Here is an 18937-nt window from a genome sequence, read left to right as displayed (position 1 = left end):
TCATAAACAGGTATTGGCAGTATGGGAGCTATCCATTAAAGACCACTGGTTTGGGGTAGTACACTGGGATCTGAGGTTACTGGCTTAGTCCAGTTGAAGTGTAGGACTGGGCTTTTTAAGCCATGCACAAAATTATTTTGCACATGAAGAGTTCACCCAGCAAAGTGGCCCAAGAACAGAAACCTGGGCCAACTGCCTAGGAAAGATTCTCAAAAACAAGGTATAACACCAACAGCATCAGGAAAACTAACCTTTTTACATTTCCGAAAAAAGATTAAGTTGGAGGAGAAAGTGTACAGCAAGACTGTGTAGGTACCACAATTTCAGTGCACATACAATAGTTGTAATTTATACATTTAGAATATTTATATACCTAGCATATTTATATAGTGCTTTTCAAGAAACTTCTCAAAAGAGTTCACATAGCCGAAGGAATGAGAAAATGGTTCCCTGGCCTCAAAAAAGGCTCACAATTTTATTTTAAAAAACACAAAGAGACACAAGCAGCAGCCACCAGGAGGGCTGCTATATAAAATATACATACGTCTAAATTTTATAAAAGCCACCACTTTAAAAGCCGGCTCTTTACCCAGTCAGCAGGTGTTAGGGGGAGCTCTAATACTAATAATCTCTAACAATCTCATGAGCAGAGAAAGGGCTCTGACGGGGTGAGGGGAGGAAGCCTCCAAAAGGTTAACCCCACCCTCCACAGACAAGCAGGTCCTTGCCTCTGGGCAGGTGGATCATTCTCCTAACCTCATCTTGGAGGGAGGCTCCACAAGCGGGTTTGCTGCTGCAGTGCAGCCGAGATCGGGCTCAATCCCAGTGGTTCACACAACACATGCAAAACCCGGCTGGGCTCCCTTAGCCCGGTTTGGTACATGCATGTGAATAGCCTCAGTATGGTCTTCGATGCAGAATTCAACTTTGAAGAGTAAAAGCTCTCCCTCTCTCTTTTTAAAAGCAAGTTTCCAGCCCTTATGGCTGCCAACTTTCTTGAAGCAAATTTCAGAAGCCAGATAAGTAGCTGAAAAAGATTTTCATGATTAGGCGCAGGTCCTGAAGTGCCCTTCCCCTCTTCTGGACTAGCAAAATCAGAATCAAATTCTGCAATGTATACACCTTTGTTCTGTTTGCATTTATAGATAGATAGATAGATAGATAGATAGATAGATAGATAGATAGATAGATAGATAGACAGGCTGCAGCTTTAGCTTTTCTTGGTGTAGAAACTGTACTGCCTAGCCACAGAACTTTAATTTGTTCAGCATGAAGTACACACAGTCCTGACACAGACAATTTAGGTGGGGCTACAGTACAAATCCCACATGGACAGCTTCTTCTTGTACACTGAATCCTCTTCAGTTGTTACAGAGGATTCTGGGGCTCATTCTCAGTTTTCAGCGTAACTGGCCACGCTATGAAGCAGCAAAGAGTACAGACTGTGGGCTTTCCAGCAGAACCTGGTTGGCCACTGTGGGAAGCAGGATACTGGATTAAATGGACTGTTAGGTCTGAACCGGCAAGGTTGCTGCTCTTATGCTCTTTCCGGCATCATATGAAGTGGACTAGCAGCCACCTAGACTGCCTGTATGACAGCCAGCCCAGACAGATGTCTGGAAGTAGACAGACAGATCATAGCTCACTTTATCCACTGAGAATCAGAAAAGCAGCAATAGTAAAGTAACACGCACTTACTTGAAATAAATTCCATTGAAAGCAATCGAACTTACCACGAAACAGATGCTTTCAGTACCTGGCTACCTTTAGGATGCTCTTCCTGACAGTGGGTTGCAGAGAAAAATCTTTGAGTCAAGTGGCACATTTCTGATGAAATTCTCCATGCTGAAAGAGATTCCTCTACCCCCAATTAATTCAAGCTGACCAGCCCCAACGACTAGGGTGTGCAAGCACCAGGTCCCATATTATTGTGTCTGGCTATTATTTAGCCCCCCTGCCGTTCAATACAAGTATTTCCAGGCCAGTTTACAAAAATTATGATAAAATTAGAACAGCAGTCTTTTCACCGGATTGCTAACTTATACTGGTATTATTGCTCTACACTGTGCCTTTGAAATTTAGAGCTGGCAACCATAACAGTTTGGCACTTTACCTAAATTTCACTCGCCAGATTGCATATGCTTGTAGAAATAATATTACAAATGTGAAATGCCCAGATGGTGCCTTTAAGAGAGAGAAATGTTTTACTGAACTAATGTATTCCTCTCACCTTCTGCACCCCACCTACTCAAAGCCGGAGAAAGTTTGTTATTAGGTGTCATTGGTTATTTGAATTTCCTGGCATGGCCCTCAAACGTCACTTTATGGCACAAGTTTGAACCAGGACACAACGCAAGCCTGCACTGTGTGCACTGCAGAACCACGTGCTAGACAGCTAGAACCAACTGTGGCTTCCTGCAGCAGGTTAAAGAGAGAGCAGTGTATCAGCTTCAATGTTACAGTTTTTGCAGAACATAGGGTGGATATATAACCAACTGTCTTTGTTTGACCTTTCAGACCAGACCCACCTTTAAACGCAACCTTCTAAGTGAACTCTGTTTTTCACTGTTTACATTTTTTCGCTATTAAAATGATTTTCTCTCTCATAAGTGACATCCAAGCAAGCTAGTGAGATCCAGCTAAACAAAACATAAAGGTAAAGTGTACCGTTGAGTCGGTGTTGACTCCTGGCAACCAGAGAGCCCTGCAGTTGTCTTTGGCAGAATACAGGAGGGGTTTACCATTGCCTCCTACCCACCAGGAAAAAAAACAGCAAGCAAAAAGGTAAGTAAAAAACCATGAATGGAAAAACAATCCACAGCAACATCCAACTCTCACTTGCACAGTCTTGTTCTGTTGTTGTTGTTGTTGTTGTTCCCTCTCTCCCCACACCACTCCTCTACTTTTTCCTTGCCTCACTTTTCACCACCCTCATCTTTATGCTTTACTTTGAGCACATTCACAAAACCAAAAACTGTGTTCTACGCAGGTTTGGGACCTGTGTGTACTCCCAATTTTCGGTTGTGTGGAAGCAAGGTACGAGGAAAAGTGACCCTGGTTTTCCTCCTACGTTGCTTCCAAACAATGAGCCCTTTCTCATGACCAGTGAGAAAGGGCAAGAGGGCATGGGGGAGGAAGCCTTAAAAAGCTTACCTCCCTGCAGATGATCAAGGGTTCCTTCTTGTGCAGGTGTATTACCCGCCTAGACGATTGCTGGCTACTTACTGGGGTAAGCAGGGGTAAGCAGCAAGGTGGCCAAATTTGCAGATGATACCAAACTCTTTCGGGTAGTGAAATCCAAAACAGATTGTGAGCAGCTCCAAAAGGATCTCTCCAAACTGGGGGAATGGGCGACAAAGTGGCAAATGCAGTTCAATGTTAGCAAGTGTAAAGTGATGCACATTGGGACGAAGAACCCCAGCTTCAAGTATATGCTGATGGGATCTGAGCAGTCGGTGACTGACCAGGAGACGCATCTTGGGGTCGTCATGGACAGCGCATTGAAAGTGTCGACACAATGTGCGGAAGCTGTAAAAAAAGGCCAATTCCATGCTAGGGATCATTAGGAAGGGGATTGAAAATAAAACGGCTAATATTACAATGCCCTTATACAAAACTATGGTGCGGCCACACCTGGAGTACTGTGTACAATTCTGGTCACCACATCTAAAAAGGACATTGTAGAACTGGAAAAGGTGCAGAAGAGGGCAACCAAGATGATCAAGGGCGTAGAGCACCTTTCTTATGAGGCTAGGCTACAACACCTGGGGCTATTTAGTTTAGAAAAAAGACGACTGCGGGGAGACATGATAGAGGTCTATAAAATCAAGCATGGTGTGGAGAAAGTGGATAGAGAGAAATTCTTCTCCCTCTCCCATAACACTAGAACCAGTGGTCATCCCATGAAATTGATTGCTAGGAAATCTAAGAGCAGCAAACAGAAGTACTTTTTCACACAATGCATAATCAACTTGTGGAATTCTCTGCCACAAGATGTGGTGACAGCCAACAACCTGGATGGCTTGAAGAGGGATTTGGATAACTTCATGAAAGAAAGGTCTACCAACAGCTACTAGTCGGGAGGGCTGTAGGCCACCTCCAGCCTCGGGGGCAGTGTGTCTCTGCGTACCAGTTGCGGGGGAGTAACAGCAGGAGAAAGGGCAGGAACTCCTGCCTGTGGCTTCCAGGGACATCTGGTGGGCCACTGTGCGAAACAGGATGCTGGACTAGATGGGCCTTGGGCCTGATCCAGCAGGGCTGTTCTTATGTACTGCCAGCAGTGTGGAGGGTCAGGGTGCCAGGACGTATCACACTACCCTGCCCCCTGGAACTTCCATAATACACCCCACAAATACATGGTGCATTATGAGGATCCCCCTCCCCAAAGCCAACCAGGAGCCCCGCAGTCTGCTAGCCCCGGCTGCTTGCGCTAGGGCTGGCAGATGATCAACAACTATTTATATACCGCTTTTCAACAAAAGTTTCCAAAGTGGTTTACAGAGAGAGAGAGAGAGAGAGAGAGAGAGAGAGAGAGAGAGAGAGAGAGAGAGAGAGAGAGAGAGAGAGAAGAAAGATGGTTCCCAGTCCCCAAAGGGCTCACAATCTTAAAAGAAACATAAGATAGACACCAGCAACAGTCCGTGGAGCTACTGTGCTGGGGGTGGATAGGGCCAGTTATTCTTGCCCTGCTCAATAAGGAAAATGACCATGTTAAAAAAGTGCCTCTTTGCCCAGTTAGCAGGAGTTATCAGGAAAAAGGGGTTAGGAGAACATTTGCCACTGTCCTAAACGACGTTAGGTGAACAAATGCTCTCCTAACATCGTTTAGGACGGTGGCTCCAGAGGCAGGTTTGCTGCCGAGGTGCCGCAGGGATTGGGCAAGATCCCGGCAGTACACATGTGCAGGAAAACACGGGCTGGACTTCCTTAGCCCCGTTTTGCCTGCGTGCATGAATATCTTAAGTCACTTCTACCCAGGTTTTCCTCTTACCTTGCTTCCACACAACAGAAAACTGGAAGCACACACAGCTCCCAAACCCAGGTAGAGCACAGTTTTTGATTGTGTGGATGACCTCTTTTTTCTTAGAAAATAAGAAAGATGATGAAAGAAATGATGGTTGTGCCCCTGATGCAACCCCACCTATGGTTTGGCCCATGACACAGTTCTGGGTCCCAACCTACCAAACGAAAACCAAAGGCTTGCAACTGCAGGAATGGCCCTTAAGACCTTTGTTCATACACATCAGGGGAAAGAGATTCTCAATCTCAGAAACTAGTACTAGACGGCAGCAAATGCTAGGATGCATGGTCAGTTCTAGACAGAGCTTAATTTGTGCCTGATTTCCCCATTCCAGGTGCAACCTGCTTTTAATACCAAATCCTACTTCTAGTATATGCAAAATAAGAATAATTTCTGAAAGTGTGCAAAGTACTCTTTCCCTCACTAGGGATCGAAGGCATGGGGGTGCCACATTAAGGGCGGGGGAGGGTGCACTTATCCCTCCTGCTGCTCTTCCCCCTCCAGCGCTCCGGTTTTCCAAGGTCCATGGGGCGGCAGCATACCTCCCTGCCACCCTGTTTGCCCCTGTTGTCTGGAACTAAGTGGAAGTATCTGGTGTGCCTGCACACGCACATCACTCCCACTATGTGCCTGCCCCTGCCGTGTGCATGCACGTTGCTCCGCCCACGCCGTGTGCGGGCGCGTCAGATACTTCCACTTAGTTCTGGACAACGGGGGCAAACAGGGCGGCAGGGAGGTATGCTGCCGCCCCATGGACGTTGGAACACCAGAGCGCTGGAGGGGGAAGAGCAGCTGGAGGGATAAGTGCGCCCTCCCCCGCCCTTAAAGCAGTACCCCCTGCCTCTGGACCGGCAGAACCATCCGCCATTCAAACTGGTTCAGAGGCCCATAAACGGCCTCCGAACCGGTTCGGTGCACATCCCTAGCCCTCACCACCATGCAACCACACCCTGTCGCTGAATACTTAAGATTACAGAAGAGGCAGTTTTAAGGCAGACATTATGGCTTCCAGACAGCATCAAATTCCAGCAGTTCTCTCCAAAAATTAGAATACAGCTAATATTTATTTTTATTTAATGAATTAATTTAATTTATATCCCACTCTTCCTTCAAGGAGCCCAGAGTGGTATACATGGTTATGTTGATCCTCACAACAACCCTGTGAGGCAGGTTAGGCTGAGACATATGCGACTGGCCCAGAGTCACCCAGTGAGTTTCATGGGTGAATGGGGATCTGAACTCAGGTCTCTCTGGTCCTAATCCAACACTCTAATCACTACACCATACTGGCTTTTAGTATGGACTTAGAATACTTGGCCTGAAGCCCCAATCTGGACATGAACTCTAGAAGTCTTGGGCAAGCCATTCTCTCTCTCTCTCTCAATCTAGTCCATCATCCATAAAATAGGGCTGATATTATTTCTAGAAATAAGTCTCTATTTGCTCTGCCCATCTCTCTCACTTGCTTCTCAAGGTCTGTTTACAAGACTGTGCCATAAATCAGCACCACTCAGATACAAAACCAAATCCAAAGGAACATTCTTTCTCAGAATATCCACTACCATCTTAATTCATTGCACGCTCCATTCCCCGTTTCCAGAGTCCTATGTCACCGCATCTTATAAAGGAGCATTTTTGTATTTTAATCTAAAAATGAACATAGGAACATAGGGAACTGCCATATACTGAGTCAGACCATTGGCCTATCAAGCTCAGTATTGTCTTCACAGACTGGCAGCGGCTTCTCCAAGGTTGCAGGCAGGAATCTCTCTCAGCCCTATCTTGGAGATGTTGCCAGGGAGGGAACTTGAAACCTTCTGCTCTTCCCAGAGTGGCTTCATCCCCTGAGGGGAATCTCTTCCAGTGCTCACACATCAAGTCTCCCATTCAGATGCAGCCAGGGCAGACCCTGCTTAGCTATGGGGACAAATCATGCTTGCTACCACAAGACCAGCTGTATCCAATTATCTGAACACTGTATGTAAACAGTGTTTCCAAGCAAAGCCATACTGACTAACATTTTGGAAAGAGAGCATCCATGAATTTTCATGTCTGGTGCCTGCGAAACTGAAATCCACATTCAGCCATCAAAATTGAGGAGCCAGATGGGTTATCCAGAGATGCTAACTACTTTAGTATTCCATTGACTTCAGGCATTCAGCTGTAAAAATTTTGGCCATGCATCTGGTGATGGGAGCACATTAAAGGGTTGCCATGAGAACATGAATCCACCAGCAAAGCCTACTCACCCTAGCTTTCAAAAGAATGGCAGTTTGTGTCTCCTTATTGTCCTAATCACATTGACTCACTCACCGCTAACACCAATTCCTAACAACCAGGGAGATTGGGGTTGGGAGCCACTAATGGGCCAAAAGGCAGCTTCTGATTATTCCAACATGCATCTTTTTTCAGCATCTTTTTTCCCACCTAGTGTTGCTCATTTAATTATGGATGAACATTCCCATTGAAGCTGCATTTTCTAAGTTTTTGAAGGCTTTTCCAATAATAATTTCATGATAAACACAATAGGGCTGTTTCACTGCTACCTTTATTTTTAAAAAATGTCTATTTCATATCAAATTGGACTTTCCGGGCAATGCAGCACAAAGGAAATTGCAGCTCTTGAATGCTTAAAGAAATGTTGCCTTCAGCTTTTCAGTGCACCTGAGGCATGCAATAATCTCTCAGAAATGCACTTTGGGGAAGGAACGCTGGCTTAAATAATGCATCTGCTTTTCACTGAAGGAAAGGATGCGAAAAAGATATTTTTTTAAATAAAAAAATTGATTTAACAACAGTGTAGATTTATGCTACTGCACTAGTGTGTACTACAACTTCTACAGATCTGCAGACTTGGTAGCATTGGCACTCCTGGAAATAAGCGGTTCATAGAGTGGGAATTTAAAAAAAAAAAGTCCACCCTAGTGTGGCCATTTTTGACTTGTTGAATCAGCAATGCAGTAGCCCAGGGGTTGCCAAGGGCAGAAAAGCTTTGCCACATACAAAAGGGAACTTGTGCAGTGCTCAACACTCCTCTAAAAGGATAACTCTGTCCTATTGATTCTGAAAGAGGAACCGGGAGCAAAACGTGCTTTCCTTCCAGCAATCTCTCTTTCACTTTACTTGAGCGTCATCAGCCCTTAATGCAGTAGTTCTTTTCCTTTATTCAAAATACGTTCAAAATACATTCTCGTGCCCCAAAATACGTTCCTGTGCCACAAGTAGGTCAGTTCTTTAAAATCTAAGATATAGCATCACTATAGAATGAAAGAGACAGAAGTATATATTTTAATTTTGCAGTAAAATCAAGAATACATGAAAATTGCACACTTTTAAAAAGTTTACTAGCTCAATTACTCTGCTGCTCACTTCTGTACAGAAAAGGACAGTACACTTGGCACCAATTGGCATCCAAGCTGGTTCGGGCACATCCCTAACCCAAACAAAAAGATGCAACAATTAGATACTTGACATTAGTATACATAGGTTATTTCTGAATTCAGAACCACCACAGAATGCAAAACCAAATTTCTAACACACATGAAAAACAATACAAATGTTAAGGAAGTCAGCATCAGAGACTAGTCTTTCCTCACTGATATCTTGCATCGGTTCAGATGCAATACCACATACACAAACTGTAGTTTAGACTCCAGGCCATTACTGGTTCTACACACACACACACACACACACACACACACACACACACACACACACAGAAAAACTGGTTTATACAGTTTTGTTCTTCCCCCACCTTCCCCTAGATCCTCAGATGCTATCCCCAACAGCAACCTCCAAAGCCAAAGCAACTCCCCCAACTATTATGTATGGGTTTAGATGTGATGCCATATCACAGTATGCACAAAATGAGGCTCGCAAATAAGCTTTCAACTGTGGTTTCAGATCCTGGTATATCAGTGGCCACCAATATTGTTGGGAGGATATTATTCAAAAATCATCACAAAGGATATTTGGCTTTGCACACTATGGCTGGGCATTGTGTCTGAACCAGGTCTTTGGATTTTTTAAATTAAAGAGCAGTCCAAAATTCAAATGGTGCTATAAATGCAGTGTCTAACTAGTTTTTATAATCTGGTGGGACACTTCACTCCCAACCCCAATTGTAGCACATGGCCCCTTAACTAGACCGTCCCCCAACTTTCTTTTTGGTGCATCACAATTTTGATTTATTTATGTATTTAGGGGCCAGCTAACTCCCTTCTACATCAGGAGGCACATTATGTACATTATAGGGCAAGTGGGCTCCAAAAGTGGAGACACTATTTCCCAGTGCATAAAGTAGTTAGCTAGCTCCCAAAGCAGGGTGTTTAAACCCCCACTTTCGAAGCTGACTCAGCAAGGCACACCAAGTTGGAAAATGCTGCTATAATGGTTAATGCAATGCAAAACCACACAATTCATCACTAAAACTTTGAAAACAGATGATCTGCAATCTAGAAACTATTTACTTCCAAATAAATCCACTGTTTTGGATAACTCCCACATACGATGCTTGAAGAGTGCAGTCTAGTTTCCCTTCAGGCTACAATCCTAAGGAGGATTTTTAATTGGAAGTAAGGCACACTGAAAATCAATTGGTGCCATTTCCAAGCAAATGTATTTAGAACTGCATATTGTACAAGTTCTGACTCTACCACAGCTGCTAAAGCATTTTTTTCTTCCAAAGTGGAGATTCATCTTAATTCAGAATTACAAAATTCGTAGAGACTATTTTGCTAAACAAATACAACTGCTGAGGAATTCTTATATTAAAGAAAAACAACAGTGCTGGCAATCTTTACTGCTAGTTACACACACATCAAATCCACTGTAATTCACATAAGAATAACTTGCTCATGAGACCAGAGTGTCTACACTCCTTTCAGACATTTTTAAAACAGGAGAGTTGGATTGTATTTATGCTCTATATAAGTGTTCAACAAGAATTTTAAGATACATGTTTTTAACCTGAGGAGATATGAAAAACCTAGTTATTGAGATCTGTCAGCAGTACTTCTTCAGTCAGACTGACACATATTGAAACTTATGTACAAGAATAAAGTGTGCTTTTTAAGGAGATCATGATGGATAGTAAACACCACAAACACACACACACACACACCCAATACTTGCCTTAAGACCAACGGGGCAGTGGGGGCGCGCGCTAAGGGCTTCCAACTGATTACACAGACATGAGGTCTACATCATAGATACACTGTTCTTGATCCTTTGAAAGTGAAAGGCATAGTAGAACACAATCAAAATTGGAGGGGACCTTGTTGGCCATCTAGTCTAATTCCATGCTTGACATAGAAAACCCAGAGAATCCCTAACCTATGCCTGTCCAGCCTCTACCTAAAGACCTCCAACAAGGAAAGGGCCACCACCGCCGCCTTAGCTAATGGGTTCCACTGTCAAATTGCTTTTGCCTTTAAGAAGTTCCACCTAGTGTTCAACTAAAATCTACCCTCCTGCAACTTAAGCTCGTTAGATATAGGGCGAGTTCACGGGACATGGCAGCAAGTAAGGTAATGGGAACTGCTGGTTCCCAGCAAGCATGGTATATTATACTTGGAGAGGAGTCTCACGATTGGTGAAACTTGCCGAGAGCAGGTTAGCGGGGAGAGTGGGCTTAGCCCGCTCTCCCCGCAGATTATCAGGCAGGAAGCCCTGGGCAGCCAGATCAGCCGCTCACACAACTGCAGGCTCCCTCATGGAGTCAGCAGGGGCTGCGGGGATTGGTGGCCACGCGGCCCCCGGAAGTTCCAGGATGCCCCGCTCAAGTGCACAGAACATCCTGGAGAGACCCCCGAGCCCCGGAGGCTGTTTGCAGCCTCCCGGCAGGGGTCTACTCATGTGTTGCCATGATGTGGAGCTGCACCATGGCGGCACATGATCCAGAAACTCGGGTTAGCGGAGCGCTTGCTCTGCTAACCTGGGCTAAGGGGAGGGGTAATTAAGAAGGCTAGCTGCCGTTCTTGTATCTTCCAATAATAACAGATCGTTATTTTCCTAGATCGTCCTAGAAATTAGATTGTCTTCCTTGTCACACAACTGTTGTTCAAATTCTGACTTTGATTGATTAAAACCCTTTTTGCAATCCTGCTTGAATAAGGCGCTAATCTGATGATACTGAAACTATTCCAATCCTGCTCCCGTTGCAGCACATGACTGCCAAAAAGCAGGCTAGGTTTCCTTAGCTCGCTTTTTGGAGGTCGTGAGAATCGCCTCTATGTGTGCTCCATGGGGAAATGGTGGGATAGAAATGAAATGAATTTATCACAGTGGAGTATAACAGAAAGCACCACATACAAGTCAGTGACCCAAGATACAGCATAACACCATCTTGTAACCTGAGGATGCTGGACTATGCAAGGCTGTTTACCGCTTGAGAACAATGGCTGTTGAAGTATGCAGAAGCCCATTTCCACCCATCTGCCCTCAGTCTCTGTAGCCTTTGGGGTAAAATTCAAGCAATGGCTTTTTACCATAAAAAGATGTTCCTGACTTCTTATTAACTCTGTAGATGTTCTCGGTGGCTGCCCTGCAATTCCGAAAATTTCCTCCTATTTGGCACTATCCACAATCCAACTTTGAATTTTCTGGAACTAATTTTTAGGGCCTTTCTATTTATTTATAGGGACTACCTATGATTAATTAAAGGCAGGTAAAGAAAAGGTTTGGGATTTTAATCTGAGAGCAGTCACCATTTGTGGGCTTTACAGTTTGTACTTCAAAATTTAAAAATCAAATGGCAAGTTCTTGTAGTAGGGTGAAGACACAAGCCCAAGTACATAAATTTCAGCAAGTAGAGCTGAGCACACCAATGAATTGCTGATCTAGAGAATTAAGTATCAGGTCTAAGTCAAGCAAGGTATGTCTAGTGGTTAGACTAAATGAAATTCTGCATGCACTGGGCCTTACATGCCCAGTAGACTATTCCAAGGCTTTCTGCTGGTGACGGAACCCAATATAAGCTGGAGAACGACAGGTTGCTTACCTATAACTTGGGTTCTTCTAGTGGTCATCTGTGCTCTTACATGAATGGGCTTTGCGCCTGCACAGAGACCACATCGGCGCTTCCAAGCTAGAGTTCTAACTTTTGGCAGTAACCCCGCCCCCTCAGTATATAGGCGGCTGCGTGGGCTTCCCTCTTCAGTCTTCTGAGTCCGCAAATCTGAAAGATTAGCAGAAAAGACATTAGAAGAGGGGAGGATGGGTAGGCGTGTAAGAGCATAGATGACCACTAGAAGAACCCAAGTTACAGGTAAGCAACTGTCGTTCTTCGATGTGGTCTCTGTGCTTTACATGAATGGGCGCATAGCAAGCTGCACCCATGCCATGCTCACCTGGAGGAGGGATCAGGTGAAGATGGATTGTAACACTGCCCTGCCAAATGCCGTGTCTTTTCTGGCTTGGACATCTAGGGTGTAGTGAGGGGCCTATTAGAATGATCTGCCCGAAGAGGTTACTGGATCCGGTAGGATTCCAAGAAGCCTTGGAGAGATTTAATGTTGGCTCTGCTGGTGATCCTGTTGATGCCCTGGTTGAGAACTGGAACAACTTGCTCACCAGGGCAGTAGACACGATTGCTCCTAAGCGTCCCCTCTGAACTGCTTCAAAATTGGCCCCTTGGTATACGGAAGATCTACGGGGGTTGAAGCGGCAAGGTAGGCGACTGAAGCGCAAGTGGAGAAAAACTCGACTCGAATCCGACAGATTACAACATAGAGCACATTTAAAGATCTATGCTCAGGCGATACGTGCGGCAAAGAAGTGGTTCTTTTCTGCCCATATTGCCTCTGCGAGTTCACGTCCGGCGGAGTTGTTCAGGGTTGTGAGGGGACTAGTATCTGCTCCCTCTCCCTTGAACCAGAATTTGGAGGCATCAGTTACCCGCTGTGGTGTGTTTAATGATTTTTTTGCAGACAAAATCTCTCGAATTCGGGCTGACCTAGATGGGGACTCCACAATTAATTTGATGTCTGAACTGGAGGTGTCCGACAACTCCTCTTATACGATTCGACTGGATCAATTTCAGTTTGTGACTCCTGATGATGTGGACAAGCTGCTTGGAGCGGTGAGGCCTACCACTTGTCCTCTTGAAACTTGCCCAACATGGCTTGTTCTATCTAGCAGGGAGGCTGTTGTAGGCGGCCTGGTAGAAATCATAAATGCTTCTCTGAGGGAGAGCAGGATGCCTCCTTGTCTTAAGGAGGCAATTATTAGACCTCTTCTAAAGAAGCCTGCATTGGATCCCTCAGAGTTGAGCAATTATAGGCCAGTTTCCAATCTCCCATGGCTGGGCAAGGTAATTGAGAGGGTGGTGGCCTCTCAGCTCCAGGCGGTCTTGGAGGAAACTGATTATCTAGACCCATTTCAAACTGGTTTTCGGGCGGGCTATGGGGTGGAGACTGCCTTGGTCGGCCTGATGGATGATCTCCAATTGGCAATGGACAGAGGAAGTGTGACTCTGTTGGTCCTCTTGGATCTCTCGGCAGCTTTCGATACTATCGACCATGGTATCCTTCTGGAACGTCTGAGGGGGTTGGGGGTAGGAGGCACTGATTTACAGTGGTTCCACTCCTACCTCTCGGAGAGATTCCAGATGGTGTCGATTGGAGATCGTTGCTCTTTAAAATCTGAGCTTAAGTATGGTGTCCCTCAAGGCTCCATACTCTCTCCAATGCTTTTTAACATCTACATGAAACCGCTGGGAGAGATCATCAGGGGATTTGGAGCTGGGTGTTACCAGTATGCTGATGACACCCAGATCTACTTCTCCATGTCAACTTCTTCAGGAGCTGGCATATCCTCTCTAAATGCCTGCCTGGAAGCAGTAATGGGCTGGATGAGGGAGAATAAACTGAAGCTGAATCCAGATAAGACAGAGGTACTTATTGTGCGGGGTCAGAACTCTAGAGACGATTTTGATCTGCCTGTTCTAGACGGGGTCACACTTCCCCAAAAGGAACAGGTTCGTAGTCTGGGAGTACTTCTGGATCAACGTCTCTCCTTGGTTTCTCAGGCTGAGGCGGTGGCCAGGGGTGCTTTCTATCAGCTCCGGCTGATATGCCAGCTGCGCCCGTTTCTCGAGACCAATGACCTCAAAACAGTGGTACATTTGTTGGTATCCTCCAGACCTGACTTTTGTAATGCGCTCTACGTGGGACTGCTTTTGTACGTAGTCTGGAAACTTCAGTTGGTCCAGAATGCGGCAGCCAGGTTGGTCTTTGGGTCATCTCGGAGAGACCCCATTACTCCTTTGTTGATGGAGTTACACTGGCTGCCAATAGGTTTCCGGGCAAAATACAAAGTGCTAGTTATAACTTATAAAGCCCTAAACGGCTTAGGCCCTGGGTATTTAAGAGAGTGTCTTCTTCGCTATGAGCCCCACCGGCCGTTGAGGTCACTTGAGGAGGTCTGTCTCCAGTTGCCACCAACTCGTTTGGTGGCTACATAGAGACGGGCCTTCTCGGCTGCTGCCCCGAGATTGTGGAATGCGCTCCCTGCTGAGATACGATCCTCCCCATCTCTGGCAATTTTCAGAAAACACCTGAAAACACATCTCTTCAACCAGGCTTTCTCAGCTTTTTAAAACTTGTTTTTAAATTGTTTTGATTATTTAATTGTTGTTTTATGATGTTTTTAATTATTAGTTATTGTTTTATGCTTTATAATTTTTGTTTAATTATTAATTGATTTTAATGGTTTTTTAATGTAAACCGCCCTGAGCCTTTTGGAAGGGCGGTATAAAAGTTTTAATAATAAATAAATAAATAAATAATAGTGTATGAATGAGTGTTTTGACGCCCACGTAGCCGCTTGGCAGATGACATCCAAAGGAATGGACCTGTCAAAGGGAGGGGAAGCTGCGACCGTTGAGTGCGCCTTGATGGAGGATGGGAGAGGCTTCCCGGAAAGTTGGTATGCTAGAGAGATGGTGCGAACCACTCATCTGGATACAGTTTGTGTAGAAGCCTGCTTGCCTCTATTGGGTCCAGAGTGAAGCATGAAGAGAGAGTTAGAAGTGCGGAGAGAGGAGGTCCGGTCTACGTAGAAGGAAAGTGATCTGAGAACATTGAGAGTGTGGAGACAACGTTCGGCCTCAGTCGACGGTTCAGAAAAGAACGCAGGTAAGGAGATTGGTTGGGAGCGATGAAACAAAGTGACTACCTTCGGCAGGAAGGTAATGTCCAGCCTAAGAACAACCTTTTCTTTGTGAAAAACCAGGTAAGGCGGGTCAAAAATAAATAAATAAATAAACAAACAAATAAATAAATAAAGGCGGGTCAGTGCCTGAGTTCACTGACCCACCTGGCAGAAGTGATGGCCATGAGGAAAGCTACTTTACAGGAAAGTAGGTCCAGAGAAATTGTAGCCATGGGTTTGAAGGAAGGGTGCATGAGAGAGGAGAGGACCAAGGTCAGGTCCCATGTGGGTGCCATGATCGGAGGGTCCGGATAGAGGTGAGTGAGTCCTTTAAGGAAAGGTTTGACCGTAGGGTGTTGGAACCATGATGGCGTAGACGGCGGGGAGTTAGCCACTATGGCTGTGAGATGAACGCGCAAGGAAGGTATCTTAAGACCGGCCTCCTTGAGGGAGAGTAAGTATGAGCAAATATGTTCCACAGAGACGGAGTGTGAGGAGATGTCTCTGTCCTTCAGAAAGTTCTGAAAACGTGTCCATTTATGAGAATAGGAGGCAACGGTAGCAGGTTTACATGAGGCATTGACTATCCTCTGTAGGTTTACGGGCAGGTTGGGATTATGTGCCAAGCCGTGAGATGGAGATGCTGTAGGTCTTGATGCAGGAGGCGACCGCCCTGGGGGGAGAGGAGGTGAGGGGTGTGTGGTAGGTGGTGGTAGTGATGGCTGGAGAGGCAGAGGAGGCGGGGGAACCAGGGCCTCCTGGGCCACCATGGGGCAATGAGTATGCAATGCAGTCGGTCCTAGGAGATTTTCTGAAGGACTTGAGGAAGTAGATGAATTGGAGGAAAAGCATAGACTAGATGTCCCGCCCAGTTCAAGGCAAACGCGTCCCCGAGGGAGTTGGGTCCGATCCCGGACCTGGAGCAATACAGGTGGCATTGCGGATTCATTTCCAATGCGAAGAGGTCTATTTCTGGGAGGAACCAGCGGCAGAAGAGGGAGTGGCGTGTGGGGGGATGTAGTTGCCAACTTGCCATTCGTGTGACGTTGACTGACTCCTACTCAACCTGTCCGCCGTGACATTGTTCTGTCCCTGAATATGGACCGCCAGGGGGATGACGCCGTGCCGAATGCACCAGAACCACATTTCCATGGCTAGGAATAGGAGGGAGCTGGAGGAGGTGCCGCCCTGCCTGTTCAGCTAGGCCTTGGCGGTAGTATTGTCCGTTTGGACCAGAATGTGAGAGTCCCATATCGGGGGAGGAAAGCTCTTAGAGCCTTGAAAATGGTCAGCAGTTTGAGGTAGTTGATATGGTGAGCGGCTTTGGTCGGGGACCAGATGCCATGGATGTTGTGGCTGTTGGCGTGGGCACCCCAGCTGTCCATGGATGCATCCGTAGTGAGCAGAAGGGCATGACGCGGTGTTTGGAAGGGGGAGCCGATGCTGAGGTTGGCGGAGTCTGTCTACCACAGAAGAGAACGTAGGACTTGAGGTGGGAGTATAAGGGTGCGGGTGAGGGAAGCTTCGTGTGGGGAGAACACAGAGAGGAACCAATGTTGCAGAGTCCTGGCACGCAGACGAGTGTGAGGGAGGACGTAGGTGGTGGAGGCCATGTGGCCCAATAGGCACTGGATCGTTCAAGCTGGCTGACACAGGTGGTAGAGAAGGTGGGATGACAAGTCCAGGATAGCCTGGATCCTGCGCTGAGGTAAGATCTTTGACTGGATGGAGTCGAAGATGATCCCCAAAAATCTATGGTTCTAGAAGGGTTGAGTTTCAACTTTTCGTAATTCACCTGGAGCCCCAGGTTGGAAACGAGGTTGATGACCGTGTGGAGATCCCTCAGTAGGGATTGTGGGTTGTTGGCTACCACAAGCCAGTCATCAAGATATGGAAAAATTTGAATGTTTTTTGTTGCAGGGCCACCGCCACTGGAGCCATGCATTTGGTGAACACCCGCGGAGCAGATGCCAGCCCGAAGGGAAGGGCGCGGAAATGGTAAGTGGCGTCCGCTATGTAAAAGCGGAGGAAACGACAGTGTTGAGGTCTGATGGTGACATGATAGTAGGCATCCTTGAGGTCTATTGAAGCGAACCATTGGTTCCTGTGCAAAAGTGAGATGATGGTGGGAATGGTGACCATACGAAACCTCCGTTATGTGACAGAGGAGTTCAGTTCCCAGAGATCCAGGATAGCGTGGAGGGAGCCGTCCAGCTTGGGTATGGTGAAGAATCGGGAATGGAAATTCGGGGACTGCGGGTTGTGAACCAGTTCTATTGCGGATTTTGCTAGTAGAGAGTCGACTTCCGCTAGGAAAGCCGGGGTGGCTGGTGTGGGAAGTGGGGAATTGTATGGAGGGGTGGATGCAAATTCTATAGCATAGCCGACCCTCACGATGGTAAGAACCCAAGAGTCGGTGGTGATATTTTCCCAAGTGGAGACGAAGGGGGAGAGTCTAGTGCCCCAACGGGGAGGGGGCTTCAAGTCACTGTCTCTTAGTTTGGGGCTGGGACCCTTTAGAGCGTAGCTGCTGCTTGGAGCCGGTGAAGTTGGAACGCTTTCTATAAGGCTGGTACCTGGCGGAGCGAAAGGATCTGTCCTGCGGTTGGTAGTAATGGTGCTTGGAGGAGTATGGCTGTTGCTGCCATTTCTGAGGCTTGTAAGGCCGGGATGAGGATTGTTGAAATCTCATAGAGCGGGCCATGTTACCAAGTTTCTGCAGTTTCTGAAGTGTATCATCCGTCTTTTCTCCAAACAGGGATGAGCCATCAAAGGGAAAATCTTCCACCCTGGACCTAGCGTCGGGCATAAGGCCAGAAGATCGGAGCCAGGCGTGTTGACAAAGAACAACGGAGGTTGCCATCACCTTAGCCGCGCCTTCTGTTAGGTGACGGATTGCATGGAGTTCCTGTTTTGAAACCTGCGTGGATTCATGCAGGAAGACTTTAGCAGGGCCCTGCTGTTCTTCAGGCAAATGATCTAAGAAGGGGGCAACATGGTCCCACAGAAAGGACTGGTATCTGGCGTAGTAGGCCTGATAATTTGTAATTCTGCTCAATAAACACGAAATCGAATACAAACACCTGCCAAACATGTCCAGTTTCTTTCCTTCTTTGTCAGGTGGTGTGGATGAGGTATATCGACAGAACTTAGAGAATGAGGACTCTACTACGATGGAGTCAGTGGAAGGGTGCTGCTTCAAAAAGGAGTCGTCCTGATCAGCAGAAGCGTACACCTTATAGAAGGAATCAAGTTTCTTTGATGTCTGGGGCAGGGAGGAGGGTTTTGACCAAGAGGCTTTGGTGACCTTGAGGATGGCTGGAATCAAAGGGAGTGATACCGAAGGACGGGCATCATCTTCAATTAACTGAAAAGGGGGGTCAGGCTCGGATTTGTCTCCTTGGGAAAGTTGAATGCCCAGGGAGGTCGCCATACGGGAGAAAAAGTCAGTATATATTCAGAAATCTTCCGATGGAGAGCTAGGCCTAGGTTCCATAATAAGTGTAGGGGGCGAAGAGCCAAACGATATCCCGTCCAAAATCAAGGATTTTGGTCCCTCTTCATCCGAAGATGAATCCGAGGAGTCACTCGAAACCGGAGGAGGAAGGGGTTGGATTCGAAGCCGAGTCAGAGGTGGCCAAGAACCTGGGGTGATCGTAGCCATGGCCGCCTGCACGGGAGAACTTCTCGGTGGCACCCGCGGCGGTAGCAGAGACGTAGTTCAGGGTGGAGGAAGAGTTGTTGTCTCTGAGCATGGGTTCGGTA

At 46.5% G+C, this 18937-nt stretch overlaps 1 protein-coding gene and 1 long non-coding RNA gene across 24 annotated transcripts in view; one reads left to right on the top strand and one right to left on the bottom strand.

The window, feature by feature from the left end:
- Window positions 1–18937, bottom strand: part of FOXN3 (forkhead box N3) — a 397500-nt gene that overhangs the window by 146096 nt on the left and 232467 nt on the right. The gene's annotated exons all lie outside the window — the stretch shown is intronic.
- LOC128328842 (uncharacterized) lies at window positions 2696–18229 on the top strand. The gene is made up of 3 exons (XR_008309420.1): window positions 2696–2784; window positions 15025–17170; window positions 17931–18229. It is a non-coding gene; the product is annotated as an uncharacterized LOC128328842 (long non-coding RNA).

This window comes from Hemicordylus capensis, chromosome 1 (assembly GCF_027244095.1).
Source record: "Hemicordylus capensis ecotype Gifberg chromosome 1, rHemCap1.1.pri, whole genome shotgun sequence".
Lineage (NCBI taxonomy): Eukaryota > Metazoa > Chordata > Lepidosauria > Squamata > Cordylidae > Hemicordylus > Hemicordylus capensis.
Note: the sequence above shows the minus strand (reverse complement) of the source record. Positions and strands in the feature narration are given on the sequence as shown.